Here is a 24,393-nt window from a genome sequence, read left to right on the forward strand (position 1 = left end):
GGACCGAGTCCAGCCGTCCGAGTGATTAAGTATCTCCTTATTTTGAGGCTGAAGTAATTAAACAAATTTTGTGCAGGTGAGAGAGAGAGAGAAACAACTTTATTGGCCTATAATGAAATGGAGTGCGTTAAGCGCCTGATGGGGTGGCTCCCTCTTCATGGGCTCCATATGTTTCCAGGGCCGCCTGGCCCCAGTGGATCAGTCGGTGCTGGTCTTGCAGGGTGGGGCTGGATAACATGATCTACCATCGCTCGTAAAGGGTGGGGATAGTAGGGGTGTTAGTTATGGGTATAGGTGGGGTGTGGCCTTTGGAAAAATTGCACTCTCCTATGACGTGCCGAAGGGTGCCTATATGCATTGCAGTGAGGACATGCGTTCTTGTATCTTTCTGGGTATATGTTCTGGAGGAAGGGGTGGGGAAGGGATCCAGGCTGGATTTGCCTGTATATTGTTTGTTCGGCTCTGGTAAAGGAGTGGTGGTGGCGGTGGTGGGGGGGGGGGAGGCTGACTTCCTGCCGTGCCTGTAATATTTGACTACATCTATGTAACTGGGGATGAGTTGCCATCCCCTTGCCTCCTCCTCGGTGGCCTGGGAGTTGAGCGCTCGAGCCTGACGAGCATATTCGTTGCCGTCTACTGAGGAGTGGGACGGGATCCAAGCTAGTTCGATTACTCGTTTAGGAGGCGTAGCTATTCCGAGGATTTTCCCCTGCCTTCCGCGCTTCCTTCCCGCTTTGAGATTCAGTCGCGATAGTTAGTTCTCCTTGCGCTCGGTCAAGAAACGGCAGTCGCTGCGGGCGCACAACGCCGCCCGGCCTTCCTCCCTCCCTCTCATTACCCCCACGGCCTTTCGCGCGACGAATACGGCGCGTTTGCGCTCCACTTTCTTTGTTCGCGCGCACTAGTTTGAGCCGCGATCGTCGGCTTCCATCGCGTGCTTTCACTCGCACATACAGCATACGACGCGTGGCGACGGTGTTATCGTCCTTGGAGTTTATACAAAACATCACCGCGATGACAACAGCGACGACTAAAATGCCGCTGGAGCGTCCACATACTTGTTATCGCAATAATAAAAGACCTAACACGATCATCTGGACTATCTCATCACAACTCTTATGCAGTCTGTGAAGCCTTCTGAGCTTCGTCGCCTCCGAAGTTACAGGGCTCCCTTCAAGGCCCATTGAAAGTCACAACTGATTCCCAATGGCACGAGATGGCATGAAAAAACAACGACCCAACGCTCTTTCCGGTCTCGGTGACAGGGCTGACAATCGTTTTTCGAATGAACAAAGTCGTCATGCGGATCGCGGATGCTGCTGCTGCTGTTGTTGTTTTGCCGAATAGCGCAGACTTGAAGAAAATGTTTGAATTACATGTGCGAGACTGGGATCTAGCCTGAGTTCCCCAGCACCACAGTCGGATGACCTAACCATTAAACCACATTTTCTTCATATCGTATTTATTTCAGGTACGCATGCCTCCTGCGGAAGACAGACAGGTGAACGAACTAAGAAGTATCTTCTAGTTGCACGGCGACGATAACGCATACAATGAGCACCATGGGATTCTTCTTTATTTTTAAAATGAGCTGGTCAGGTAACAGTTAATCTTCACGAGAAACACTAAAATTGCGCTAAGCATGAGTACCTTACCAACACCGAGTACGAATCTGGACTAAATTCGATTTGTTCATATAGATCGCTCACTTGTACGATCATTTGAAAAATTATTTGCTGATGAAATTTTAGGTTCGGCATGTCAATCTAATATGGCTTTTTTCCACAGGCTACGTATTCCAATGAGTAGAAACGTGCCTTAAGAAAGGAAATCGTCACAGCTAGTTGGCATCAAATATTGCATGGAATGAGGATTGAAACCAAAGTCTTCGCGAAGAGTTCGTTGAAACACATTCCAAAATAAAATGTCACTCTGCAGCCTATAAAACAGTGATGAATTGTTTCAGGTACATCACCCAACTGACAGTTAATGGACTCACGAGAATGTGTAATGAACGTAGTCAAATCCTGTCAGGCACGGCTTCAGAATGCAATTTAAAAATGAACGTGTATATGGGCACAGAGCCATTTTACGCACGCGAGATAGTAAATCCCGTCCTAGCAGGGCAAAATTTTTTACGTGCTAAAGTGGTGGCGGTAACAACATAGATAATATAAGTCTGTGTAATTATGTTTTCATTATATACAATATAGATATTTAATTAAAAACCTCACTGTTGAAGAACTAACGGAGAAATACACTACATGCTTAGACCACCAAAGTCATGGTCGCGAATAAATATTTCATGAAGCCGCTAGGTTAGGTAGAATATTCCCCAGGTTGACCTGCAAGAACGCTCTAACTTTCGAGCTGAAATTTTTCTTTAAATATATCTTCATTTTTGCCGAAGTCCCTCCAGGACATTGACACTTTAGAAAGAAGCACCAAACACGGACATCCACAAATGCACTCAATACCACAGAATGCTAGTAAATATTCTGCGCGACTATGTAATTTTAACTAGTTTTTCATTCGCTTAGCTGGCGGACGCGAGAACGCACAACAAAGAGATGCTTCAAGGGCAGCCGCTTTGGAGGTGCGTCGATACTGCCACTTCCCCCGCGGCGTTAATTAGGATGCCAGTTCAGTCCGTTTGCTCCGATTACAGCGGCGCCTTGCTTTCGTTTGCAGATGCATAAACGATCCCGCTAATGAGCTCACCCACAGCGCCGCAAGCGCTGAACAATTGTGCATAAGCTTTTGTTTGCTGATAGCTGCACGTATACACGACGTATTGAACTTCCGAATTAGGCTGAACACTTTTTATTTACCGTCTGCTTTGGTGCGCCAATAAGATTTTCTATAAAAACATCAACTTTACAGATCGAAGAAGCGGACAGCTCTCCATGGGTCTCACTTCCTGTGATTCCCAGCGTGACCGTTAAAGAGACACAAGAGAGTTCTACTAAATCAGTTTAGAATTGTTCTTTCAAAACCCTATATTAAGAAATTTCGCGGTATTAGCAAGGCCACTAGAAAAGAAAGTTAAGGCTAAAGTTCCATTTATATTTATTAAGCCCAGAAACACCCATGCCGGCACGTCATTGTGAAATGACGTATTTCTAAGTACTTAATCATATTTTGGGCCATTGTGGCTCAGTACACATCACTGAAATATCCGAAGCTCAATCTACGGTTCTTTTATTCTATACCGCAGAGTAGTCCATTATTTTAGATAAAAAATACTAACTTTCTACAGACGCCGTCAAAATTGATGACACCACGCCGAGCTGTAGCGTAAATTTCAATGACTTGCCTTTCTTGCCTCTTTTCGAGCTTACAAAGCGTTCTTACGTTGTAAAAGTGGTTTTTATGGCACTGCGGAAGTGTATATATAAAAATAAAGTTTAAGTGATGTTTCTCTTTAGTCTTCTTTCACAGGCATATCTTAGAGCGCGCAGACTAATAAGGTCATAAGCTTCGCCGATGCTGACAGATATCGAACTCGCGGCGCTCAATAATTAGAAAAGAATGTACAACTGTATGTACAAAAGAATGTACATTACAATACCATGTTATAAGCATACAGGCAGCCTGCAATCGATTGCCTCTGAAGCAAAAAAAAAAATTAATGATAAGCAATATAATAAATAAATGACAAAGTTTCGGAAACACGTAGTTTCCAAGCGTACCAGATAATCCAACTTTTCTTCGAGGGTTGCGGCAGTTAATTAACGGCCATTCGTCTTCATCTTGTTAACAGAGGCCGTACTAATGTCAAAAGGAGAAGCAAACGTTCGGGAGTGTACGCAACAGCAATTTTAGTCTGCCGTTACGCCTGACCGGTTCCATTACATTTCCGGCAGCTTCTCTTTGTCTATATGAGCGCGGAGTTTTCGAACGCAAATAAAAGAAACCAGAACACTTGTATACAAGTGGACCTTCCTTTGTACCTCATGCACTCAAGGACGGTGTTATTGTCTTTTTCTTTTTTTTCTTTTTACTGGAAAGTAAGGACAAGTGCAGCTTTCCGTTCCTAAGGTCGTTCCTGAAGCAGTAATCATTCACGGCAGTTGAACTTAAAAGGAGGTAATGGTCTGTAACCTAATTACAGACTATATGTGCCGCCATATGTCTGTCAATTTTCCTTGAAAGCTTTTGTGGGTAGTCTTAAACAGTGCTTTTACTAACAGATTGAAAATCAATTGAAGTGGCCCAATACTCTCTCCAAGCATCGACAACCGAATAAACGTATCCATAGAAGGCTAACTTACGCGTAAGTTCGAGGGGTATCAGTGGTACGAGCATCGAGTGACACTCTTGTTTCTTTCACGGCCATCAGGTTCGCCACCTGAGACGACCGGGGACAAAATTCAAAATAAATGAGAAAACATAGAAACACAATGGCACATTACAAAATTCCTTGGTTTGATTATAGATATGATATCAGAGGATAAGTTTAATTACAAGTTGAGTCACTAAAATGTCTGGAATAATCAGAATTAATTAGGAATTACTGATTACCGCACACAATCGCTCAGAATCGTAAAACTTACAGACCCGCCACGTGAGCACGACTTTGGCGAAATTTCTTGAAACCCGGAAATAGAAAGCGTATGTAATGGCGTCACTAATGAAGTCACACTAAACAAGGTGGCATGATATTTAACCGAAAAATTATTGGAAAACAGTTGCCTCCGAGTTCAGGTCGTACATAGTGTTCGCCTAAAGTTAACCTAAAGAACACCAACGCCGAGGTGCGAGTGCCACAAGGAGACACCTAGATCAAAGATTAGGGCCACCTACGATTTGTTGTACTAAATAAAGTTAAAAGAACAACGATTCGGTCATGAGATGAAACCATGATCACATAATAACTAACTTTAGAGAGTTGACAAAAGTGGAATTCGAGTGAAGAAAAGATAAAGCAAGAGTTTTTTAAACGGTATAACTTGGCTTCGTTGGTGTTCAAAATGAATAATTATTTGTGTGGTTATCATTCGTGTAAGAGAATTCCGTTTTTCATTATCTTCATTAAGTTTAGTACTTTAATGCGGCCAACCGGGCGTAAACCGGGTTTCCTAGCTAACTTAAGTCTTAGTTTACAAATATGCAAATACGACGTAACTGGAGAGAACAAGGGTAATGTTTCCTGCTGCTTGGAGATACTCAAACATTTATTTTCATTCCCCCTAACTAGATAAATATTCTAAATAATTATTAAACTTCCCATATTATATACTTACATGAAACGTTAATCAGAAAATAGTAGAGTGACATGAAAAACTCCCGATACAGCTTTCTGTTGCTCAATACGTGCTACATAAGAGGGTTTGCGGAGCGTGAAATAAGCCCGCAAATGCACGGAAAATAGCCGCGCGACTGGCCTTTCGAGGCACTTTGCGTGTATTTGCGGGCTTCTTTCAGGCTCGGAAAAGCACTCCTATGCTGCACGTATCGAGGAACAGAAAGCTGTATCCTTAGTCTTTCATGTCGCAGTACAATTTTATCATTGACACTTTTCATCTAACTATAATATTTGAGAAGTTGATCAATTAATTAACACTAATCATACAATTAAGTGAAATGAAAAAAAGATAGTTTTGAGGGTCTCCAAGCGACGCCAAACAACATTACCGTTGTTCTGTCCAGCTACGTGGCATTTCCATACTTTTAAACTCTGGCTAAATTTAGCTGGGACACCCTGCATTAGGAACACTACACCCCTTGAATTATTTCACACATGCTCGGCGGTAACTGAGTTCAGTCGCTGCATTCGAAATTATTTGAGAAACATCACATTACAGTGAAAATGAAAGAGAGAGACAAATGAAGTGCAGATACGTTGACCTCGCTCATGCTCGGTTGGCTACCCTATGCGTGGGGGACTGAACGGGGAGTCAGAAAGGGAATTATAGCAAGATATAGAAACAGTGCTACGCGCGCACGCGCAAGCTAACGTTCACTCACGTATTGTCAACAGCGAAATATCCGAAATGCCATGGACCCTGTGGTGAAATTTGCACAACAGCTACGATTAGTGCAGCAAACATCGAGAGTTTGGGGACCACAGAATCCGAGAAAACCTTGAATTTGCAGCGAGTTTTTGGTAGTAGCCTGCAACACCTTATAGTGCTATGTTTTTTTTTTCTTATATACTTGTCAGCTCTAATAAGGGGAATACCAGGCTGCGTTCCGAGGACTATGCAGATATTGATCTTTTTATCGAATACCGTAGTAGGCAGATCTTTTCGGTTGAGTCAACATGTACTTTCGGCCATCCCCTGGCCGTTGCCCACCGGTCCACCCACTCGCCCTTGCCCCGCCACCCCCCCTCCCTCTTTCGCCACCCTGGGCGTGACCAAAGCGTGGCGAATGGCAGTACGCGGCAATTCCCTAGCAGTCACATAAGGGCAGTAGCAGGCGAAAGAGCAGGCACAGTCAACCTGTGGACTCCCTCAGAAAAGGGGTAATTTGCGCCGGTTGGTTCAGCTTGCCCAATTCAGGTGGACGAAAGGCAGATGTCCAGGCACAGCATATCTTCCTTGAATGATGACGAATGGGGCGTTCGTTATTGCCAACAACGCGGTCGAGTGTCATTGATGGGGGTAACCCTTTCTGGCGCAATAGGCACTGGCAGCGATTTCAGAACGGTGGTCTTGGCCCTGTGTTAATCGACTATCACAAGCAGAAGAGGAGAACACAGAAAATGGTAAGCGTCAGCAGAAGCAACACGGTCAGCCTTTGCACTATGCCGTCGACGAGAACAGTGGCAAAATGGGAAGCAGGTTGCTGATGAAAGCATTAAATGCATTTCCCCAGACTTATACGTGTATGTCATGCCTTAGCAGTGGTAGCTACAAAAGACATAGCTACAGAATATGACCGCGGGCTGTAAGATAGGCGATTACCCTCAGAACTTTATTTAATTTAGTGTATCTTTCTCTTATGAGTACGAAGAAGTGCCGACATCTCTGTAACTTACGAGTTTATACGTGCTTAGTTTTACAGGTGCTTTCTAAGCTGTTCGGTGCACGAAACGAAAATCTGCGAGAATGACATCTATGGTGGTGACCTTACGACAACGTGTGACCAGTACTTTCTTTTGCACACCTTGGCTTCGCAAAGTGTTCAACCAGCTCTGTGTTTGTATATGGAGGTTAAAGATAAATCGCCGCCCCCAAAGGGGGAAGTTTAGGGCGTTGCTGCAAAAAACGGTATTGTGACCAGGTGGCACTCATTTTCTTTCTCGAATGGTAACTCAAGATCACTTTTTTAACTCAGAAAATTTTCGTATTTTTACGTGCCTTTCCAGAAAAAGTTCCTGCAAGACCAAACACTCCCTCAATGTCTTTGTGTGGCATACACAGCATTAAGCCGGTTAGTGGGCATGTTCTTATATTTGTCACCATACATGAGGACTGACCAGTTGAACAAGGGAAGTAGCTTTGTTTGGATGCCGGCCAATTTCTTGCACCACGGAAGCCGGAGAATGTTACTCCTCCGAGTGCGACCCGTATTCTGCCAAGTGACTTTCCGACTTGGTCGCGCATCGATTGACCATGTTTACTCGTAGAAGCAAAAGTGCCCTCACCTAATCCATTTTTAATTTGAAAGCATTCGATGCCCCATCACGCAAAAATCGTGTCTTGTATTCGACGGCGTGATCGAATGATGGTAAAAAAAATGGCCAACGGCATAGAGTAAAAACGCGTAGAAAAATACTCGGATTGACGTCAAATTTCTCAGGGAGGTTGCTGTAAACAAAGTGAACTAGTGCCTATCAAAATAGTACTAGGTAAATTTCGGTCTGGGTGGGAATCGAACCGGCGCCTCCGGGGTACGCGACGAGCACACTTCCCCTACTCCACAGCTGCTCTACGATTATGATTGACAAAATGTGTGCCTAGTGCGTGCGTCGTAATGCACGTAGCGACGCAGACAAGAGGAGCGAGGTGGCGCCACGTCATGGGTATATAAAATAAAAAGCATGATTCGTCCAATGGAACGCCGCTTAGCGGTCCTTCGAATTATGAACTCCTCGCGGGCAAGCGATCGCGTGGAGACCGTTGGCGCGTTTTCATGCGGCCTTAGCGAGGCGCAGTTAAAACGGAGGCGAGCGCTTGCGCGGACAAGGAATGCGCAAGAAAAAGACATTTTCCCAAATGAATTATAATGCTTTCGCATTCCCACACGTAAGCAGTCTTAAGTGCCTGTTCCGAATTTTATTCATATAGATTAGCAAAAAATAATACCTCAGCCATCTGTGTCAACTTGTATGGCGCCGAAAGTACCATTACGTGTGCAGCAAAAAGCAGTTATCCCTTGGATTGGCTAGCACAAACACAAGAACGTTAGGCGCCACTGTATATCTTCGTATCACCATACACCTACACAGCAGTATTTGCATACAGAATAGTTCATTGTCCGGAAATGCTATTGTGTGTGGCGTTGGCAACCATTTATCATACCAATACTGACTTCTAACATTTTGCCCAATGGCTTTGTGCGTTCCGCTTTGCAGAGTCTATCTCGCAATCGAAGAAGCGCTATATGCTTTGGGGGCTGGCAAAGCGGATCAAGTATTGTAATTATCTTTCTCTCTGCAGTTAAGTGTACAGAATGCAACATCTCTCATATGACCATGGCTTGTGAGCAGATATTACTTATCTGTTCACGGTGCGTGGAAAGTAGGTGAGCTTCAGAGAAAGCGACTATGAGATTAAGCGCAGTCACTTAAGTGCGTTGGGCAAGCTTCGAACTGCGAACATGATTCATTGATTCGTGACAATAAACGCTCCATGTATCGAACCACGGGCACTCACCAGAAATTATTTGTAGGGTTGAACCCGACTACGTTCGCGGCAATTATTATGTTAGCAATGTTATTAATTTAGACTTTTTTCCTTTCTTTTTTAAACCGATGAAGGTCACTCTAGCCTAGGCGTCCTCCCAACATGCCCGGGAAAGCCTTGTAAGTCAGCATCGCGAATGTTCTTGCACTGCTGATTAATCTAGCGGTATCATGATAATAGGGAGAGAGGAAGAGAATAACATACCTAAATGATGGCTCTAGGTCATTTTGGGTAAGCGGGTAAGAAAGAGAAAGAGAGTAAGAGGTATGTCTTATGACGCAAGCTTTGGGCGCGAAGGTGCAGAGTGAGTGGAGTGTCTCTGTGACGTAAGCACGCGGTCGGACCGTGCCCTCAAGTGATATCACTTTCCTATGCCGGTAAACATCTTGGAGAGTATTTAGTCCTTCACATTTCCGTACGAGGGGATGGGTATTTGCAGTTGCCTTCCTTGAATTTCATTGTCGCTGCCACTGCCATCGAGCCATGATGTCGTGTCTAATGTGTACCTGCAGCAAAATTTACTGAGACCTGTAAGGACGAGGTGCTTAGGCTGTTCCACAGTTAACAAAGCAGACTGCAGTTTACGTACGAACTGCCGTGTGAGGATTGCCTTGAGTTCATAGACCTGAATATAACTTTTGAGTACCAGCATACATGCTGGACCTACACTACAAGAAGGGAGAACGAATTTTGCTGTGTGACTCGGAGCATTTAAAATTGTGAAGAGAAGCGTTGCCACTACTTGCCTGCTCGAGACTACAAGGAAGTCGTGCCAACGCAAGGTGGAAGTCGGTATTCAGATGCAGTGCTTGAAGAGGACGAAATACTCGCACCATTTCATAGTTTCTATCATAAATGCTTTGCTTGAAAGAATTCCTGGTGATCAAGGCCCCAAGGAAAATGCGAAAAAAATTATGGGGTTTTACGTGCCAAAACCACATTCTGATTATGAGGCACGCCGTAGTGGAGGACTCCGGAAGTTTCGACCACCTGGGGTTCTTTAACGTGCACCTAAATCTAAGTAGATGGGTGTTTTCTCATTTCTCCCCCATCGAAATGCGGCCGCCGTGGCCGGGATTCGATCCCGCGACCTCGTGCTCAGCAGCCCAACATCATAAAGGAAAATGCAAGGGGCAAGCCTTTCACAACTATGGTCTACATGCACACGTTATCACGCCGACTGAAAAAGGTAGCTGCTGGGCATGGTGTACGTGTGGTCCCCCGAGCACCATAAAAAGTAGCGGGACTGTGCACAAAATTAAATAGTATGACCGGACAAAGGAATACCCCGAATGTATGCACTACAAACTACGACAAAAAATTTGTTGACTGCACGACGGGAGTAGCCTACAAGATAAGTTTGTCATGTGGGGCTGATGATGTGGACCAAACAGGCCGGTACATAAATGATAGACTCCACCAACATCGATACAGATGCAGCCTGATCCACAAGGCCCATGTGTCAGTGTATCATCTGTTTCACTCAGCAAAAAAGATATTAGTTTAATCACTGACAACAGAGGGTGTAGATAGACTGGGAGGAGCATCTATGCGCATGCGAGTAGGCTACATATATGCCTCGTTTTCTGAAAAATAAACCAGTTGATAGTTTGCGCTCAGTTGTCATCTGTTTTCTCGCTCATGTCCTCACCCTTCGTGTCTTTGTGCAACAGTGTTCATTATGTCGAACCAACTAGCCCACTGCGCAATTTTTCTTAATTACTGCACAGGCACTTAGCCACTGCCGTTGACTTAGTGAGCCAGATAAGTGCCTTTCAAAATAGCACGAAGTTCCAATTCTGTTTTAATTAATATCATTCTATTCGTGGAACAAATGCATGGTAAATAAGCCAATGTATTTTAGGCTGCTATTTGTTTCCAGTGTTCCGTATGCTAACGTATGAAGGGACACTAAGCGTGATTCCCTTCCCTTTCGATAGACACTGAAAACCCACCTAACAAGGGCCTCCACAAGCTAATAATTTCTCTATACCAGAGGTAGCAAGAAGAAGGTAATAACCCTGACTTACAGCATTCCACAAATATTTGCTTCAATTACAAATCCGTTTTCTTCGCGCAACATTAATCCACCACCACTTCGCACTAAGTAAAGATACGAAAACCGAAGAAAAAGCAAGCAAAATATCGTGTTGTCATTGGCAAAAATTAAGGAAACTAAGGAGAAATCCTGGATATCCTAATTAATAGAAGCATCTCATATGAATGCAATAAAAAAGATACTTTCTCAATTTGACAGCTCCTTCTCTTATTGTCTTCGACATTCGTAAGCATTTGTCGCCCGCTAGATAAAAAGGCACATCAGCAACATTTTGCGCCAGATTTTCGTCTCCGTTTCGTGCAGTCGCGGCTGATTCGGAACGACTGTTGAGGTACCTTTCGGCATTTCATTTGTGCAGCCGTGTTTGATCCCTCCGTTCTCACGCTCGATAGCGCGACAATAATTCCCCCTGTTGTACAAAGACTTCAGCTTTCCGGGCGCGCTGACCGAAAACCCTGTAGCATTGCAGAACCACTAGCCAGCGAAACTCGCGCTGTGTTAATGTCACCGGTGAAAAATAAGGTGCACAGTTACACCAGCTCCGTAGCAAAAACCTTGTGCTTTCGTATACGCTTTTCGTACACGATGACATTCTTCCTCATTTAGAGCGACCGCTGCTTTGAACATAAGATCCGCGTTATTGAAGTATATCTAAGCACAGACTTCTATTGAACAGCTTTCGTTAAGTGATGCTTACTCATAATCCCGTCCACATTAAATACAACCAGAGCCTTTGAAACTTTGTTTCACCGTCTGCGGCTCGGTACCACGTACACAAAACACTTGCTACATAAAATTTCTAGGGCTGGTAATGCGGAATGTACATGCGGCCATGCTGATGAAGTTGTACAGCATCTTCTGCTAGAATGTCCACGACACAGCGCACACAGACACCTCTTAGCACTTGATTTAGTGGCATTATATCACAGGCCCTTCAGCTTCAGGAAGATCATGTCCTTGACCAACATACTCATTGCAAAGACGAGCGTTAATGGCCCTTCAAATATTTATCGAAGCGAGCAATATTTTGGGAATGTATTGAGTAGTGTGTTTAATTGTGGTAGGTGCATTATATGTTTCGCTTTTACCCGACTTTGGCCCAACCAGTGCCTGGTTTCTTGTATCTCCTTATGAATTTAATCCGTGATTTCTTATGTTCTCTGATTTTAGTCTAACTCAGTGGTCAGACTTTGTGTTCTGTTTAGTGCACATATATGACTGGACATTGTGTCGCTGTGTACCTTAGTTGACTTTCAGTTTTAGTGTGGCATTAGTGTACTTACGTGACTGGACTTCATGTTTTTATGATTTGGAGCTGACTTTCAGTTATAGTGTTTCATTAGTGTACATATGTGACTAGGATTTGTGTTATGATCTCACTATTGTTGTTATGATTTATTCTTTTTCTAAATCCCTATGAAAGCACAGCCCCTACAACGGCTGTGCTTTCATACATTTCGAACTTGCGGTTCACTCTCCCCGTGGGACTTCTGTTTGAGACGCGCTGGTTGTGCGAAAAGTCGAACATTATCACGGAACTCTGAGTATTGCAGTGCCTAAAATTGATTTAACTAAAGCCTCCAATGCTGCTTGTCCGCACACGAAAAAAAACTTACAAATTGCTGTGGTATTCCATAATGTCCTACTCGAAATTTCTGATCAAATTCATTTTAAACTGTTCTGAACGACTTTTGAAGTATTGCCTGCCTAATGGAACCACAATTTTCGCGCTACGGCGCTTAAGCACTGTGTCAAAAAGTGGCACTTAGAAGTGTAAATTTTTTTTCAAATGCGTTTTTTTTTTACCGTAAAATGACCTTTTGCCCAACTACTACCACTTCATACTCTCTCAGTCTCTGTTAGGTTTCCCTTTACGACACCCATTCGCCATATATATAAAAGAAGCTGGTACAAAGGAGCAGCACATACTTGGTAAAACTCTTCTGTGCATATTAGACCAAGAAAATTGAAGGCGGACGCAGATGTTTTGGAGGTGAGTAATATTGCACTTACAGCCTTCTCATTCTTTAAAAATGCGTCGATTTAATTCGATTCGCTGTACATAACATTAAATAGTGAGCTTGCAGGAACACTGCCAAAAAGCCACAAAAAACACAGTATGAAGCGATCCAACTTCGTTTATTCCATGATGATGTGATGAAAATTAAATCATTTGCTCGAAAGAAGCCGATGTCGCTTAAGTTAAAAGGATTTTTGATGTAGCCCCCATCACGAAGAGTCGAGCAGATACAAATAATATATCGCTGCATTGGTGCAAAGGGTACGATATATAGTTAACGTGACACGTCGCTATAAGTAAACTGCAGTTGCATACACGGGACAAGGCTGCAGTCAGTGTGGAAGCTAACATTTCGCTCTCCCTACACCATATTATCTCTTAAAATTGCAGTATGATATCAACATATTGCCGAACCATTGTACGCATGACTTCGTCCAACACATTATCATGGCTTATTTTCAGGTGAAATGCTGGTTGCGCAAGCTGCGACTCCTCTCTCTCCCGTGGTTTTATGAAGATGGCCGCGTCTACGTTTTCCCTAATGTAAGACGAGAAAAGTATTCATGTACAGTCGCGGACGGAATAAAATGGACCACGAGATCTCCGAAAACGTTCAATTCCCGAGCAGCCTGTAGCAGTAACAAGTAAAACTGCCCACGACAACGTTGTTAGCATATTCTAGTCGAGGTCCAAAATGCAAATACTAAATTGCGTTGTGAGGTTGCGGAGATATTCAGCTTTTTCTTAGATTTGACGGTCCATAATATTCTGTCCTCGACTGTACGCACTGACTGCACAAAGTGACTTTGTTGCCATTACTTTGGCAAAATATCTCACCGGAAAACTACGCATTACAATAATAAAGAGGCCACATTGCAGTGATCGTTATGACCTGACAATATAACATGAGAGAGTGCTGGTAGAAAGGCGTAATACTTTCGTCTAGCATCAGAACATTCGAAAGAGGCACTTATGTGCCTCCCATTTGTCCAGTGTCCCGGGTCACGGTAATCCCGCGAGGTCGTGGCGCCGCCTCCGCGTCGGAGCTTATTAGGCGGGCGTGACTGCAACGAGAATAGATTTGTCGCCATGGCTCAATTTCCTCGTGACGCGAACTGTGTCTCTGCGATGATAGTCTCGGCTGTTGCTCCGGCTGGTGACCTAGGCTTGCCGGTCTGCCGTCGCCATTTGTTTTTGCAAAGCCAGCCCCGCAAACAAAATGACAAGAGGGTGGTCATATTACAAGCAAGGAGCTGCAGAGCATAGTGGCTGTCCGATTGTAGGAACCTCCGAAGAGATCAACACTCGCAGTGTTTCTGTCACCCACGCTCACTGTCTCCCTGGGGGGTCAAACGAGCAGGGCGTGCAGCAATTTAGTCTTCCGTAGTTGCCATGGAAACTCGTCTTGTATAGGAAGACGGCGCACAATGCTTTCTTAGCCGCTTGTTGCAGCCTGTAGAAAAACACTCGCATTTATATCCCTGGGAGGATCGTGATGTCAAGATGGATCGCCTTTCATCATCTTTCAATCCGTCTACATTATCGTGCATGTTTGCCTGCGCACATGTCCTTGAATGAGGGTAGCAGAAATGACGCTCAGAAAACAAACTAGACGAGTAGCTGATTTCAAGGATGAAAATTTGGGTGTCAAATAAATCGAAACACGTTCGTGAGAAGAAAAGTTAAGGATTCCCAAAAATCGCAGTAGTACAAGAAATCCATTTAAATACATCACTCACTGCAAACAAGGAGTTGCGTTGTATTCGGTAATTTCAACTTTCACCCTTTTTTTTTTACAGAAAAGTTGTTAGCCTCTAATTGGTCGGGATTTTTTTGCGGCGCGTCCACACAGAAAAGAAAAGAGATGCAATGACGTTTCACTTCACGGACGCGGGTAACGCGGAAGCGCTTGGGTGCAATAGCTAACCCGAAGCTATCAGTCCTCGGTGAGCATAGACACCTGCACTCTCTCCATCGCAGATCACCTTCAAGACAGGGCTTGCGCAGCCATGCCATACTCAGCAGCCGCCGGAGCAGAACGCCCCCCTCTCTCCCCTCTCCCCGGTGGCTTGCGTGCGACGGAAAACGGCGCGCTTCCTCCCAGCTTTCCTCCCTCGTGCGTGAGATTGAGCCGCCATTGTGGGGTCACCGTCGCACGCTTTCACTCGCACATACAGCATACGGCGCGCGCAGAGACGATGTTATCACGAGACGAAAGGTATGTATATACCGCACACAGAACCCGTAGCAACTGACAGAGGAAGTCAACCCAACACGCCTGCGCCTAACCTCCTCCTCCCCAACTCTTTGCTTAACGCCACCTTGACGTTCGTCTAGGTTGCGTTGCTTTTCCGCGCACTCAGCGCGCTCCTTCTCACTTTCCCTTCCGCGCGATTCTCTTCTCCACCTCCGGGCACCTTCTTTCTCCTGCGCTCGCTCCCCATGGCTTCAAACACGCCTTCGTTGATTCCACTGGCGGGTTTCTTCACTTGGTTGTCGTTATACGTCGCCGTCAACTCATTGTCCTCATGTCGTCAACGTCATGGTGTTTTCATTACCCTATCATCATTTAAGAATGGGCATCTCATTTTCATGATGCCGTCGTTTTTATACTGCATTTGTCGTCTCATGATATCATTCCTTCTTCGTCATTTTATCGTCACTGTTTTGACGTCATACAGTCGTCGTCATGATGTCATGCTCATGAATCACCTTGGCAAAGGAGTGCCATTGAAAAGTTGGACTATATCAGAGTATGGGTAAATAGCTGAAGCAGAGAAAGCAACAGAATTACCAAACCACGTGCTAAATATACTTTAAGAATGCAGTGTGTCGCTACATATTGCTCGAACGCTATTCGCGTTACCGTCTACAGTCATCATGAGATGAGTTCTGCCACAATTGTCTTATTTTTTGTATTTCCGGCGTTCTCATTTACTACTGTACAAATGTACTTTGTACCATTACATCTTAGCCATGTAGCGGACCTTCTGAGAATTCGAGCGCTCCCACTACAGTTACGCACATCATTGTGTTTCGAATAGCATGCACGTCCCCCGCCTCTCACCATGTCGGGGTGACGGCGGACCATAAAGCGCTGTCACTTAGACGTCCTCTCGCCATCGATGGGTCAGCGGGCTGCCCCATTACCCCAGATTTTTTGGCGGGCGCTCTTGCTGCGTGCGCGCGTCGCGTGAGATGGGACCCAAGAGACGACATTGAGGAGTCCAAGAGGGCCTACACCTTTCCGTTTTCCTGTGATGGCCCTTTATTCGCTGCCCGCTAATGGTAACTATACAGTTCGTCGGGTCGCGGTCTCGGCCGGCGCATGCACACTCCCGCTGCCTCGATACCCCAAGGCAGCGATTTCCGATCGTTAGTAAAACAGCATTGGAAAGGCCTCAGCGTCACCATGCGGCGAGCACATGTTTCCTCGTCTCCTCCACTATGTCATTGTTTCTTTTTCGGTTTCCTTTGTTCTGGAGTGCGCGATGACAAGCGCCGGCCGAAGGATAGGTGGCCACCCTAAACTGGGTTTGGTCCCTGTGAAGGCGGCACCCTTCGCGGCGACGGGCGACCATTTGGCCATCCTGTATACTAATTAGGCTCTGAGCCGATTCGACTGTAAGCAATTGCTTTGTATGGAAACTCAGCATTATAAAATGCCTTTGGTTCTTTCCGAAAGGAACAAGGGTCTAGGATCTCCCCTATAGCTTTCCCCTAGTTCTACTCTAACATTTCCATTAGCAGGGACCAGTTGGGTATGCGCAAGCAGCGGCGCGTCGTGACAAGAGGTCGCCGCAGCGGGTGCTGTTGTGAATGCGTTGTGAACGGTTTGTGACACCTTAAACTAAACAAACAGAAAAGAAAACGAAATCTTAAGACTGATACAGCACCTATCTTGCTTATGTAAAGTACGAGCGAACTACCTCAAGCCTCGTGAAATTATCCATGCCCCCCTAACGATGATACAGTACCTTCAGTACATGTATTTCAAGACAAACACCACTTATTTTCTATATTTTTTCTCTCTCTTACAACAAAACGAAAAACTAGCCTCTTTAATTTTTCCTTAAGAAGCCCAAGAAAAACGAAAATAGAGCACGAAACATCTCCCTTCTAAGAAACTTTATTCTCAATGAAATAAAGAAACTAGGATTTCTTGATGTTTTTAGCAGTGTCCGCTGCCAACTCTGTAAAAAAAAAGGCTTAGTAAGAATAAATGAGTTCCCTAATTGTCTGGTACTAGGGCAATTCAATAGCTTTGGAGAATGACAGGGCTTCACGCTAAAAAAGCTTAGCAAGAGGTGTCTTTGTTTGGTTAGCGCACCGCCCTATTTTGGAGCACGATTTCGGGCAACTAATTTATGCCCACTGTTTAAGAACCTACTTTACAGCCATCTTTTTCTCCTGCCACACCTGCTGTACGGGAGACATTCAGCACACCAATCAACGTAGTCTAATTGCGCCAATTTTCTTCCAAGTGCACAAAGCAGTTCCCCCGAACTAATTAGGTTAGCGCATGCACTGCGCACCTGCCCGTCTTCATTCTTTCCTGCTGTTTCTCCGGGATATGTTCTGCTGGCATACATTTATCGGAAGAGTTTCAGCATGCCCGCTGTTGCCATGTGGGCCGTTACATTTATTGACATCGGCAGGACGTAGCTTTCTTAGGGACCTCTTCGCTGAGATGTAAACATCGCCACCAATCTCGCCAATTTTTCCACAATTTGTTCGAAAACTGCAGCTCCTTAACTGAGGGGTTGCAATGTGGGCTTGTTGGTAATGTGTGTGTCCCTGTGTGTCTTCGTTTGTCCCGTCTTTTAATCGCGCTACCATACACTCCTTAACTGAACTCTAGCGCACAAGTACCCTTTTTTTTTCCTTACTTACCGTCCATCCTAGAGTCTGTAAAGGAACAGTTTTAACGGCTGATGTAGACATCTGGCTGCCTAATTAGTGCCGCGCTTTGCGTGGGAGAAATGTCGAAGAACGCTGAGATAATGCGATTGCGCAACATCTGACATTCCAGAAAGGCGGGTAATTTACGAGTGAGCGCAATCCGAAAGCCTACGCTTTGTCGATGTCTTTACTGGCTGTCGCGGCTTTCATTGCACACGTGTCGCCACGTTAGTCACTAACTTAACAGGTCGCAAATTAGTTCATTGTCTTCTTCGTCAGGAATATTCGAAGACATTGCGATTAGCGCGCAGACCTAATCAGGTAGTTTAAAACATTAACCTCTCCTCATATGAAGAGAAAGAAACGTCCCAATGCTGACATTTACAGCCTACTAGCTGTGCTAAAAGAGCAAGACGATGCTGGGACGTCTAAAGCAGTTATGTTTGCTGACTCGAGCTCCATTACCAAATCAGTGCTGTTATAGTTACGTCCCTGCTTATAGCTCTGTCCCTTGTAAACTGTGTTTTCATGGTTTTTTTCCCTCCTTTGCCCATCTCGTGAATTTCCTGAATTTACTTTGTTCCCCGAGTCTTCGCACACGGTAATGTTCGTCAGTATGCCTGAGCCATCCTCAGAATGTCGACTTAGGCTCATAGCCCGCCACATTCTGATGGAGCAGGCCAAGTCCAATGTAATGTTATCTTTAATGACGCCTGCGGTGAGCTTAAGCATTGTGCATTGTGCGTTCTGTCCTCAATCTCTTGTAAACAGGGCCACAAGTGTAACAGTCATATCAAACAATTCCCGGAAGCATCCTAATGAAAACGAAGCAATCGTGGGCGTTTTTCCAACTTATAACAAACAAAACTACAAAGAGTGAGACCACATGAGACTGCTGCGACGTACGTTTGGACTTTCGGTAGCTCAGACTAATAACTGAAGAAGCGGAGTTATGCTATTCGTGGCAGTTCTCTGGGGATCGGAAGGCTGTCCATGACTGAAGATAGAAACGCCCAGAAGTTTCGCTTGTAGCTTTTTTCGTGTGACTTTTATAGTGGTTGCTTTCGATTTTGTTTAAGTGATTCTTGTTTCTCCTGGTTGCTGGAGATTCCTGTGTTCCTGTCCTCAACGCAATGTTATGGTGATGGTCAGCGTGTACCTCTTTTTGTTTGTTCTTAAACGCCGGAACATACCCTTTTCTTACGATATTCGATTAGACTTATCATATTTCTTCTGCCGTTATTTTCGTGCGTCTACCATCGATCGGAAATAGCGGAACGACTAAGTGGGATTTCAGGAGGACTGCTGCACTTGTCCACACAAAGGCTTAACAAGCGAGCGTGTAATTAAATCGGTAGTCTCCTGTTCACTGTAGTTGTCTTCGACGTCAGACGAAATAACGGCCCACGTGTCACCTGAAGCAGAGCGGGAGAAAGGATGAACAATGAATGTAATTCGGATATTTGTAATAAACGGAGCGCCAATGTTTTTATTGCGTGTAAATATGACATAGCCTATATTCCACGAGAATATCTAAACTTGTTCGTTTATCGTTTTTTTATCTCTGCACCTATCAATAGGCAGTGCTCGCTGCTCCACCGCACTTGCATGGTAGCTAAGCATACTTTTTGATGAAACATCTGTAGTTGCTTTTGGTAGTTTGGTCCTGGTTTTCTAGATAGACACTTCCTCTAAAATCTTATCTGCTGTAAGGCAGTAACGTTCTTTGAAACCTTATTTTAAACCGATTAACGCTTGTGATATCATAGTTTAGTTCTGTGTTCTTTATTCCAAGCACAACCTTCGTATTACACGTGACCACAAAGGGCACTACCGGGAGTTAAGGGAATGAAAATGCAATCTCAAAGACACGCAAAGCAGAAAAATTATTTCACCTACATTAGCTATAGAACACCGGAAAAAATCCACTGTTACCGTGAGGGAAGGCTTGGTAAGCCGGTAACTTCGCGACAACGAGGGGCGTGTGGCGATGCCGCCTTTGAGTTCCCGCACTAGCTTGTAGTGACGTCACGTACTTTGACGGCGCACGCTCGCCAGTCCTTCATGTTTGTCGATAAATTCATATTACACTATTCTCTGAGCCAAAGAGTGAGCTTAGTATAAGTTCCGAGAGATATCGCATAAACACAGCAGCCTGAATACCAGAAAGAAATTTTGAAATCCGTGACGTCACACTGACGTGCAGGCACTCGGGGTTTTGGCACAAGACTAAGAAAATGAAATTTGATCCAAATTTTTTTTTTCGGCTGATAGTCAACGCATCGCCGTAAAATTTACGAAAATAGAGTTTAGCAAGAATATCATCTAAACTTATGTAGGCGTTTCTCCTTAGTATGCTTTTGACAGAACCGGCTGTAGGAGATTATCTTTAAAACAGTGCGACTGTACTACAGTGAAGTGCAACGGGTAGACTAAAAACCCTAAAATATATATAGTACAATGCTCAAAGCTTTATAATTTCTAAAACAACTTGAACTTGCCTCCGACTCTGATCGTTCTGGCTGTGGTATAACCTGCTTCTTGGACTATCGCCAATACGCCCAATTCTGCAGTAGTTCTTCACAACTTTAACAATATCTCCTAATTGTATGTAAGTGCCTTGACCCCGAAACTGTGACAGCAGTGACTACGACACAAGCGCAATGACAATGCCAACAACCACGGAACCATGACGAAGACACTTCCTTGACTGACATGCAAGATAGCTGACAGCCATCTTTGCGAACACCAATGCTTAGATTGACTGTTACACTCAGCGCCAGGTATGCTGCGTGGGATTTTTTGCAACGCCGCTACGTCGAACTTCTCAACGAGTTTTCATGAGGAAGGTTCTCCCAGCGAGAACGGGGGGAAACAAGTTCGCGACACGTGAGGCACCTTTGTTGCTGTATTTAAAGCTGTCAACTCAGAAATAAATCAGTAGGCTCAACAACTTTGAGTCGGCGCCACACAGATTACCTTGGAGTAACATTTCAGTGTGCCTGCTAATTGTTACCTTCAGTAATTTACTGCAAAACAAACGTGGTATTTTTTTTACGATGTGGAGACATTTGGTGACGCTTGCCAAAATTAACTTGCCGGCTCCTACTATTTTGCACGTTACTCATCGAGGAAGTTCTAATTATTGATAAGCAGAAAGAGAGAGAGACGTAAAAGGAAGGCAGGGATGTTAACCAGTCGAGAGTCAGGTTAGCCACCCTGCGCCGGGGGAAGGAAGCAGGGGAACAGAAAGAAGGGAGAGAAGGAGAGAGATGGGGTTAGGGAGACGTCCATGAACAACACTACAGAGTCAAAGGCGCTCGCACAAGCCAGACGTTCCCAAAAAGCACAAAATGGCATTTAGCGCCCTTTGAGCCGATGATCGGTGTTCTAGTATTGTCTGTTTACTCACAAGAAGATAATCTAGTTTCCTAAATGCATTGGTCATAGATCGTCTTTTTGCTTCAAGCTGCGGACAGTGGCGCTATAAGTGGTCAATGCTCTCCTCGCAGCCGCAGACATCACATGCAGGATTGTCAGCCATTCGAATGAGTGATGAATAAGCTTTCACGAAGCAAACGGCTGTTCTCATGCCTCTAGTGCTAGAAGATTTCGACTGTGAAGTAAATAACTTTAAGGCCAACCCACGTCCATTAGTATTGCAAAATAGAAGCTATTTGGAAAACCATACTTGATATAGTTATATATGCAAAATAACAGCCACACGAAAAAAAGTTGGACTCGGATTTTTGAGACAGAATGCTGCTGTCACTTACGCGTATTTGTCATCTCCCATGAACGGCTAAAACGTGTCATAGTGATTATTCATTGTGACGACATCCCATTATGACTGTGTCTCTCTTTTTACCGTTGAAGTAGTATCTCCTATAGCGTGAATTCGGGGTGGTTGTATTCGTAAAAAAAATTCTCTATGACGTATATTGCATTATTTCGAATTTTCTCTGCTATATTTATGCGTATCGCCTGTACAGGTATCGGACGTTGAATGCATGTGCGCTATAAGTCTCAGCATTAGTTTCGAATCACTGAATAAAATATTTATTTCGGCGAGGTCCTCATCTGACAAACTCTAATGCGGTTGCACGGTTCGTGCCGCTCGAGATAAGAAAAGCACCTATAAAGCTCTCACAAACCTGCAACCAATGCGTATTACAAGTTTGTGTGGCTTGCGCGGATACCAGAGACTTTCGTAAGCACACCGCGCACTCTTTGTCTGCCTATTATAGCGTACACGCATCGCTACGGTGCCGCGAACACCATATGATGAGTTATAGTCCTTTCGCCACATAGTTTAGCTGTGTGACGCGGTATCCTGTTTTGTGCAGCGCTAGAAACCGACGACGCCTGTATAAAGCTACCACGTGCGGCAGCGACGGTTCTGTGGTATACATACAAAAAGCAATGGCTTGATGCACCTTTCCCAGCGTTATTAGGTCGCCGACCCGAGTGCGCCAGGGCGGACGGTTGCGAAATACCGAATTCACGTGAACAGCAGCGAAAAGAGATACGCTCCGCTACACGTGGGCAAACATTGCTCAAACGGGATACAGCAAGTGCACCAAAAAAAAAAGAAACGCACTGCGGTGACAGCTCAATATGTGGCTGCTATTTGCGCTGCTTACACCCACGTAGTTTTGCACCAACCGGCGCCAATGAGTGTCGTCCTGAAACATGCTCCGACTTCCGGCGGTACAGTCAACTATCTAGGGAACTACGGATAAGCGTGCAGAAAGCACAAAGCTTAGCAAGCCAAGCCTTGTTATCCGCTACATCTAAGAAGCCCGGTCTTAGAACTCGAAGCCTCATCAGGTTCACGGTGAATAGCGACAACATACTGACGGCCAACAGATCGTATGCGAGAGTACTTAGCATTAGCGAAAGCATAAATCGCCAGCCAGTGGACAGTAGTACTAAGCTGAAAAGGAAGGGGATTTCTGCGACAGAGTGCGTCACAGCTGAAGAAAAATTTGTCTATGTCTCGTGGAATCGATCCTGCGGACCAACGCCCCTCTCGTGGTTTGAGGGCAGGTCACTCTAACATCTGCGCTAACCAGGAGACTAGTGCATTCCAGAGCGGGGCTTTATACGTCAACTCGAAGCGCATGGATCCTCAATATGCCAACTCTTAAGCTGGAAAATGCTGAATGAAACAGGAACTTGTCAGCCCCTTTAAGGTTGCGCGAAGGTACAAAGCAAACCCGTATCGATTTCTTTCTTTGTGAGAAACGCGCATCGGTTTTCTTTAAGCTTCGTGCTTTTCCCGTGGATTAAAATGTTCACTTGCTTGAAACTTTCTGGCTACAAAAACTTGCCAGCAAAGCGAACATAAACACTTTTTTTCCCTCTTACATCCTTGGTAGCTTTTTGTGCAGTCGTTTTGTTGTTACATCACAGAAAGCAAGGAGAAATTAAAGAAATCACGCAGCATCATGCGCCTGCCTTTGTAAGAACCACGCAATGCACCGTCAAAATTCTTACTCTGACGACTAACTGCACAGCTAAATGAAAGGAAATAAAAATTGACATCCACCCAGTCTAGCACGAAGCTATAAAGAAACAGCTTTCTCAGAAAAAAAGCTTCGCAGATGAAGGCAAATTCTCTTTTTTATGTACGTAGATCATTTTGGTAAACTTTCATCCACCTTGCGCGCTTTTATTATTAATATTATTTGTTTTGAACACATATATAGAATTAACAGGAAAGGAAAAGCGAGGAGCAGGCTGGCAACTGCCACCGGAAGGGGCAGAACACCTGCCTACTCTTCAGAAGGGAGGTGACAACAACACAGAAATGGAAGATAGGAAGGAGGGGAGGAATGAGGAAAGGAAGTGAAGCAGGACAAATCCACAGAATAAATTAGAACACACTACAGATCAGACTCAGTAGGGCCAGCCACTGAAGGTCACGCTACTACAGAATGTTGAACAGAATAGTTTGGACGTTACAAACGGGAACCTAAGTTGACTCTAGAAAAGTGAGTAGAGCGCGATGAGCCTGATCACGTCAGAAGTGCTTTGCCATACAAAGCTAATTGTTCGCTTTCCGTAACCGGTGTAGCCGGTGTGGTATGCTATGCATACCTGCCAACAACTGCGAATTTTTCGCAAACTTTACGAATTTGGGTTCGTTTTACGATTGTATAAATTTTGCATCAATATTTAGGAAATGTATATTGCGCCCAGGAACCAGTTTTCTTTATCAGTCGCCGACCCTGTTCACCAGCTAAAAGGCCATGTTGCCGTATAATTTCGAAGTCATCTAATGATGAAAAGATGCAAGAAGGTGCTCGCTTCAAACCAGTTTATACAAAAGCTCCTGAAGCAGGCGAAATTGGCAGTAGGAAAGTCGCTATGATCTAAAAACAATGTGTTGCTTATAATATAATATTTAACAGAGTGCTTATGTATCCCTAAGAAGGTTTGTGCACCGGGTAAGATTTAAAAAAGTGCGTATTTCCCCTGCCCCCCCCCCCCTTATTTTTCCCCTTCGGCCATCATGTCCGGGCAACCTTACGAATGTTATGTTTCAAAGGCTG

Source organism: Dermacentor albipictus, chromosome 5 (genome assembly GCF_038994185.2).
Source record: "Dermacentor albipictus isolate Rhodes 1998 colony chromosome 5, USDA_Dalb.pri_finalv2, whole genome shotgun sequence".
In the NCBI taxonomy this organism is placed as follows: domain Eukaryota; kingdom Metazoa; phylum Arthropoda; class Arachnida; order Ixodida; family Ixodidae; genus Dermacentor; species Dermacentor albipictus.